Source organism: Mus caroli, chromosome 16, assembly GCF_900094665.2.
Source record: "Mus caroli chromosome 16, CAROLI_EIJ_v1.1, whole genome shotgun sequence".
In the NCBI taxonomy this organism is placed as follows: Eukaryota; Metazoa; Chordata; class Mammalia; order Rodentia; family Muridae; genus Mus; species Mus caroli.
Window position 1 is genome coordinate 46,071,884 of NC_034585.1, and position 8,019 is coordinate 46,079,902.

At 40.6% G+C, this 8,019-nt stretch overlaps 1 protein-coding gene across 3 annotated transcripts in view; it reads right to left on the minus strand.

Moving 5' to 3' along the window:
* Positions 1–4,710: 4,710 nt before the first annotated feature.
* LOC110311870 (leukocyte surface antigen CD47-like) overlaps positions 4,711–8,019 on the minus strand; it is a 45,555-nt gene continuing 42,246 nt past the window's right edge. For 2 of the 3 annotated variants that reach the window (XM_021185443.1, XM_021185442.1), the window contains exon 9: positions 4,721–4,969. The gene's annotated coding sequence lies outside the window, so the exon portion shown is untranslated. Of the gene's footprint in view, positions 4,970–8,019 lie in introns of all 3 variants that reach the window. The other variant, XM_021185445.1, reaches the window with a different exon arrangement.

Here is an 8,019-nt window from a genome sequence, read left to right on the forward strand (position 1 = left end):
CTCTCTTTTAAAAACCACAACTCTCCCCGAATCTCCATATATGCTTCTTCCTATCCTATCATTCAGACTTCCTAGTCTTTCTGAGACTCACCCTGTGCTTGAGGCAGCAGGAGGTTAAGGGCTCTGGTTGGCTTAAACAAGTTCAGGGTGATCCTTGTCATACCAAGCCAGGTACACCAAATTAGAGTGTCAAGATATGAAGATGCGGTCTGAGGAGTCATTGAGTGAGCGACTAGAAAGCTTATTATGCTGGATATAAAGCAGTGAGTTCCTCACTATTGAGCGCAGCCCTGTCACAAAATGCTGAACATTTAACATGTGTCACAAATACTCTGGAATAATATTAGAAAAGCACCTGTAAGACTAATTTTTAGAATTATATTGTAGTAAGCTAATATGCCATTTAGGAAACATCTCTGCGTCTTAAACCTGACAGTAGAGACTTCCTGTATCCACCTTGCCAATTCTAAAATATGATTATTAATTGTTTCTCCACACTTCACACACCACTGGAGGAAATCAGAGTATCATACAGTTTTCAGCTGGAGGCGACTATATGCCCGTTTTTAACGTTTTACTCTTGTATGCGTGCATGTGTGTTACTAGGAAGGTATAAGTCATGTGAGTGTGGATGGAGTCTAGAAGTCACTGAGTCCAACAGACAGGCTTGGGACTAAAGTCCAGACCTCTAGAAGATCAGCAAGTGCTTTTAACTGCTGATCCACTTCTCTACCCTCAAAGGCATTCCATTTTAATTTACTATTACCTATTCATTTATTAAAATTCATATGAGAAAAATCTAACTAGAAGGAGCTAAGATTACCGAGAAACATCAATGTTATCTCCTTGCAGTTTTTCTTTACCCAGAGGCTTTCATTGTTTACTGTTTATGAGCATTTACCACACATCTTAGTATTAGTGCGTAAGAATGAACAAACTGTGTACAAAGTACAAGACTGTGAATCTCCAGTCAGTTGATAGAAAACTTTAGACCAGTTGGCAATTACATCACATTCCAGGTTTTTTTTTTCTCATGAACTACAGAGTTAAAATCTTAAAAAGGTCACAGATAGCCTAGTCTCAGTAATGAGTTAATAAGCATTCACATTACACACTTGCTTGCACATAAATCATATATATGCATATATATGTATATGTAGGTATATGTATGTAATAGCAATTAATGAAGAAGAGGCCATAAATTTTTAACAGAAAAAGAAAGGGTCTATGGGAGTATTTTGAGGTAGGAAAGGAAACAGAGACATGGTATAATTATAATCACAAAAATAAAGGAAAACCCCCTAAATTTAGGGGAATATCACATTGTCAATAGCTGACATATCTTTTCTCCCTATATAAAATGTATATGTAAACCTAAGCTGATAAGAGGGCTAATTACCAATATGTCCATAATTCAGGTATTTATCGTGGCTCTAGGGTCACCAGGTTTGCTAGCATTGCCTTTCCAGTTGTAACTCAACTCCAGACAAGTCAGTCTTTGAGTGGTCGGGTCTGTCCAGGGCATTCATAGAGACACTGGCACTGATACTGTCTGCGATTCCCAACACTAACCATCCTAAATGTAACTGGCTATCCTGAAACAACCATGTATGCACCAAAGAGTAAAATACACTACTGAATCAACCTTTGCAATCTATGGCTATGGCCTTTCACCTTTTCCCTGGTGTGACTTTCATTTATTCTCACTAATTGTTGGATTTTGAATCATCCCATAGTAATATATTTCTTCTGGTGATGTATTTCTTCTGGATTCTAGGTCAAAACCTTCACATCGTTTCTCAAGAAAAGCTTTGCTTCTTATACTTGCTAAGATGGAGCTCTTTGTCCATACCCTATGTCAAGGGCTTTTGAAAACACAGCAATTGAAAAGGGAGTAAAACAAAAAAAGAAAACCACAGAGCACATTACACATTGCACAGGAGACTAAAGCCATGGCCCCCAGTAGGCTACACTAAGTTGGATTTTGGAGAATAGCTCTAAATGTAGGTTCAGCCCATCTAACTGTCATTGTCCTGCTCTGGCCAGCGACAGGAACGACACAGACACCAAGTTGGGTTCACGCAGCAACTTTACTTCGGGCTTTTTCTTGTACAGCTCTCTTCCCCAGCAGCTTCTTCTTAGGGCAAGGGCTAAACTACTCTTATTCTACTACTACTGGCTTCTACCTAGGGCAAGGGCTAAACAAACTCTCTTCACTACTACTGGCTTCTTTTACAACAGCTAGCTTCTACCACTTACAACAGCAGCTTCTACTACTTCATCCTTCTCGCAGCAAGGACTAAACTCTTCTCCCTACTCGCGCTGACTTGGTCTCCTTCTAGCTCCACCCCACCTCATCCAATCAGAATTCACACACGCTCCAGGCACGAGCTTAGATCGTTCACAGATAGGCTGACAGGTCTGGATCACGAAGAGCTGTCCAGCCTGGCAGGCAGTCCATGCATGCAGTCTCACTGCAAATGCTTGGGCAATGCAGTAAACAAGTGGGTTTCACAGGCCCTGCGGCCGCACCCACTTCCCGCATCTAACTACAAAATGTAGAATAGTGGTCTACTATTATTGTTGTTGTTGTTGTTGCTGCTGCTGCTGCTGGTGTGATGGTGGTGGTATTGTTATTACCTGGGAAATATCTTTCATAGTTTTTACCTTCATCTTCAGACTCATCCACCAGATTCAGAGCCCTTTCTGCACATGGACTGAGAGGCTCACTGCATTGGCCTCTATCAAAGCATCTCTTTCCTTTGGCTCACAGTCTCGGGTTCCATTGGGTGTTGTTCTTCCAGCTCTTTCCCTTTAAGGTCACCTTGGTCTGGCTGATTCCTTTTACTGAATGTCACTGGCCTACCAGACAATGATGTTTCCATGATTCCCTCAATCCATATTATGGGAACTGCCCCTGATGTCCTTCTGACCTTAAGTTTTAGTCCCCTTGATTCAGGTACTCTAGTCAGTTGAGGAAGATGGATGCTCTCTCTGTCTTCTGGTCTCACCTTGTAGTTTGCAACAATCCATGTGTTTCCTTTTAGACCCTAACAATAGACTTCTAATATAACTATTCTTTTTAAGCTGTATATGACAGTAGATATTATTACACTAGACAAGAGGTTCCATTTGAAGACAGGTTAGACTACAAAGAACCAACTATCTCTCACTGCTTTGCCCAGCTAGGGACAGAAGTGACAAGCAAGGAGACAAGTTCCCTATTACACAAATGTTCACAAGGTCAGACTGGTGAAATGCATCCTCCAGACTGTCATTGTTTCTCAGAAACCATAATCTCTCATTCTTCGGGGTAGTGGGGTCAGGCTTTCATGATAGACAAATAAGAACCAAGAAACCCATGGGAAGGACATGGAATGTTGGTTAATCCCCAGGACACCCTGGACCTTCTCAGGGAAATGTTGAAATAAAGACAAGTTCCTTGGAGAAAAGCTACTGACACTAGTTGGCCTGGACGTACTTCAAGGTGCACAGACATCATCATGGCCTTTCTCAGTACCTGAGCCACCTGACACTTAGATTTCCACTTCTTGAACAGTCAAGTGTGGAGATGAACCAGATCTCAGCTTTATACAAGTTGCCTTCCATTCAGATTTTGTTCCTAAACTCAAAAACTATTTCAAGTTGTCTAGTGACTATAGCATTTTAAGGTGTCCTTTTATATGCTAGTAAAAATTCCTAGCATGCCATTTAGATGATTTTTTTAATGTTATAGATTATTAGAATAAACTAACTCACAAGAATTCTGCATCTTTAAGCAGCACCAAACAGACTAATCTTGGAGATATACCTGTGCCAGTAAGTGTGTGGGGGGTGAAGGTGGGCTCATGGAAGTCTGATAGCAGTTGTTTCAAGACTCTCTTCTCTCCACATAGTTGTCAGTATCGGGTGGAAGGAGCCTCATGCTACTTGTTATGATGCCTAATAGATTTTTTTTTGTGGTTAAAAGCACATGTGATGCTTTAACATGAATCAGTTATTTAGTGGCTACAATAGGAAAACTAAAAATGGTTGCTTGTGCTTAATACACTGTGCTTGTACATAGCTTAGAAAATCTGACCATGCAGTCATGATCAGTTTTTGGAAGTAGGTTATGTGGAAATGTAGGACATTTGAAAAGATTTGATCAAAGTTTACAGATGACTTTTCAGGAGATCTGTGTACCCAGCAGCTTCATGTGTGTTTTCAAGATGTCATCTTTAGTACTAAGGACATGATGTACCTCTGGATAAAGTCTAAGCTCCATATTAGTCATGTGAACTTCAGTGTATCATCTCGATTTAAAGGAAAAGTTTATTGTTAAAATCAGAAAAGTCAAATGGTCGAAGCCACCAAAGCTAAAACCAAAAGAATATGGAAGTAGTGTATTGCCTCAGTTCTGTGTAGAATAGGATCAGTGGTACATTGCCTCATTCTGTGTAGAATAGGATCAATGAATTGGAATAAAACATAAACAGTAGTTCTCGGGGAGGGGTTCAGATATCACATTTTTAAATATTCAGTTATTTTTGTGGAGGGCAGAACTCAACAAAACAAAATAAAACCTAATAGAAACGACCTTCCTTCTAAGATAAAGCCAAGAGTCCAGGCTAGACAGCAGTGCTTGTTGTGGACACCAAAGTCTCCCAGTCTCAGTGTCTTGGTTAAGGTGAAGGTCAAGAGGGAGAAGAGATTCAATGAGGCTATTGTGGATTTTTAATGTTTTTATTGTTTTCTGTTACAATCAAGGAGTTGACACTTTTTACAAAGTAATGTGTCTACAAACTATCCTCTAGTCAATATTCTAGTTGAAACTTGAAGGAATGTCAAAGTCCACACTGCCTTGGGCAAAATAATATCCTTGGAGAACAATCAGCTGGCTTCAGCGATGAGAAAAGCAAGGGGACCCAGTGGCACTTGGAACATCTGGCATCTTGCTCTGGACTAGAGATGGCTGGATTTAGTATTCCTAAAGGTAGACAGTTGGAGATCTTGAGTTACTAAAGACACACTTAGCTCATCTTGCAATCTGTACTCTACCAGTTAGTAAGAACTACAGAGCACAGAGCTAATTCAGAATGAAAAGCTATTCCTGGGGTATTCTTTAAAATGAGTATCTCCATCTGCATAAAGACATCAGCTTTATGAATATGTTCTTATTACTTATGAAGTAGCATTTCATATGCCATGAAATATTGATCTGTCTGCTTTTTTGAGTCATTTTGAAATTCTTTACTCTGAAAGGAGTGACTAAGATGTTCTGCTGCCTTTCGAACCTTGGCATACCTTTCCACTGTAGGGCTGAGGGAAGCTCGCCAGGTTATAGGTGCCTCTCAGTTTACCTTCATACTAAGCAATATCCCCAAGAAACAGGAAGGATTATTTAATCCATTTAGCATTACACCAGTTTGGCTGAGCAGATCTCTAGGCTCGTGTGTAGCTTTGTGGTTGCTCATTCTGGTCTCTGTCCCACTGGGTGTGTTAATCTCATAGATTGGAGAAGAAAGACCACCTACCCAAATCATAATGGCCAAATTAATTAAAGTAAGTAATTAATTAATGCAAACTTCTCTTCTTGTGTACACAGGCAGCATCTTTCTCTATATATATTTCTATAGCTCAGGGATAGGGGGGATTTCCAAATGTATTTGACATGAAAATATGCAGTGGGATTAGATTACAGAATCAGAACATAAGCATAATGCAAGCAAGGTTGTCATAAGGTAGTCATGATGTCATAAGGTAGTCATGATGTCATAAGTTAGTCATGATGTCATAAGGTAGTCATAATAGTGGATGGTCATAATAGCAGGTGACACGGTTGCCATTTCCTGGAATAGGCAGCACCAAACCATTTGTAATGAAGGTTTCAGGTGGAGGATAACCAAACCCTTGAGAAACAGAGGTTGAATCATAAACAAGAATGAACCTGGTTTGTCTTTATTATAGGATGGCTTTTGGGTTCAAGAAGGAGGCAGGCAGGTTCATCAGCTGCTCCCACTTCAGGCTGGGTTTGGGAAGACCTTCCTAGTCTGCATTGGCTCAGGTTTATTTGAGAATGAGAGGTTGTGTGGGAAAACCCTTTTCTTTTCTGATGAGATTGGAGGCTTAGACATCTCTCTGGGCAGGAATGGCATGACTTTCAACTAGCTTCTTCATGATACATTTCCTCCAGTCCAAAAAGAGTCTAATACAAGGCGGCTGTTTTCAGTGTACAATAGAGGCCTTGTCTGCATTTTGCCTAAACTGACACTTTCAGAGAGAGGCATGCACCTCATGGGCTTGCTCTTCCCACAACCCCATCAGCACTTCCAAGCTCAGGCTCTCCTTGGAAAGCGTCCTGCCAAGGCTGTAGAACTAGGCTCAGGGTTCTCGTCACCTACGTACCACTTACTTATTCTCCTATGTACTCTTTCTTAATATATTTCAAAACTTAAATTAAAACATAATTACATCATGGTCTTTCCTTTTCCTCCCCCTTACCTCTTCCAATTGAAGGATTAAAAAATAAAAATAAAAACCTAAAGCATGATGAGGTCCAGCAAACTCAAGTATATTTATTGAGCAGATCTGCCAAGGCATTCCTGGTGTCTCAGTGATGTGAGATTTATAGGAGGCAAACAAGCCACGTAGGCAATCGACCTCATGGAACGCTTTCAATCCCTATCTAGTTAGGACTTATAGTTTAAAGAATGAATTTTGTTAACTATCAAGAGAGTAAAGATGAACAGGACCATGACTTCAACTTCAAATATTACATGGTGACTGTTTCCACCAAGTTAGTAGACATTGCCCTGGTTCCCAGCATTCCACAGGGCTCCAGTTCCATCTTCCCACTGTGCCTAGGCCTTAACTCCTAACCTGGGCTCTATAACACATATACTACTACACAGTTGATTTTTGGCTCACAAATTGACTGAAACATAAGTTTCTCTTTATTTTTGAAATTCTAAAAAGGTAATTCTGTGGAAGTAACACTTTTTTTTTTCCAAAACAAAACTTGTGTGGTCAAAAGAAAGAAAGTTGTTAGCTATGAAGGCCAAAAGCATTTACTAAGATGCTGTTCAGGGGGCAGGGAGTAATAAAGTATTCTTTTAAAAGCTCACCTAACTTCCTTTCCTCTTATCAAACTGGTGGTACAATAATCCCCATCTACACTCCCTGTGGCTTGTCTACACATGCAGTGTGTGTTCTTAGTGAAGAAATCAAACAAAGGGCCCCACTGTCTGAGGGAGGGGTTATGATCTATCAAAGTCACAGAGAAGTCCCTCTGCATGGAGCTTTTTAATGGTTATGAGGAGCTTAAATAAGGAAAGGGGATGTGTAGTTTTCATGCTGGCCCATGTAAGGCTGACGTCTTGGTCGAGTATAGGAAAGCTGCCGACAACGTGATGTGGAAGCAGAACATGTTCTCTTTGAATTTCCTAACAGCCATCCAACAACTGAATGGGAAAGAGAGCATTGCTGGGGGCAAAAATGTCAAATGATTCTTCTAAGCTGCACGGAGAAGGGAACGGGAACTGTCAATAATGATGCCTTTTGATAGCCGCTTCCTGGAAATTGATGAAGTATTTGTCCTGCAATTTCACAAAAAGAAGGCTGCATGGTCTGTTTCAGTTTCTCCCCAAGACTACGTTATGCCTTAGAGCAGGACAGCATGACATGCCTGCATAATAACCTTGATTCCATTCAGGATGCTGTCTTCAATGTGAATGTAATTTTTAATTACATTTATTTATTTGTGTGTGTGTGTATCTCTGTGTGTGTGTGAGAGAGAGAGAGAGAGTGTGTGTGTTTGTGTGTGTGTTCTCACTCATGCATGCAAATGCTTGTAGATGCCATAGAATGTGTGTGGATGCCAAAGGGCAACTTGTAAAAGTTGGTTTCTCTTTGTGCCATTTCACAAACATGATCAGTAGCCTTTAGCTGACTTCAAAAGGTGGTATTCCTCAGGGATCCCATTCTTGTTATTCTGCCTGCTCCCCAGGTCTCCCTCCCTCCCTCCCTCCCTCCCTCCCT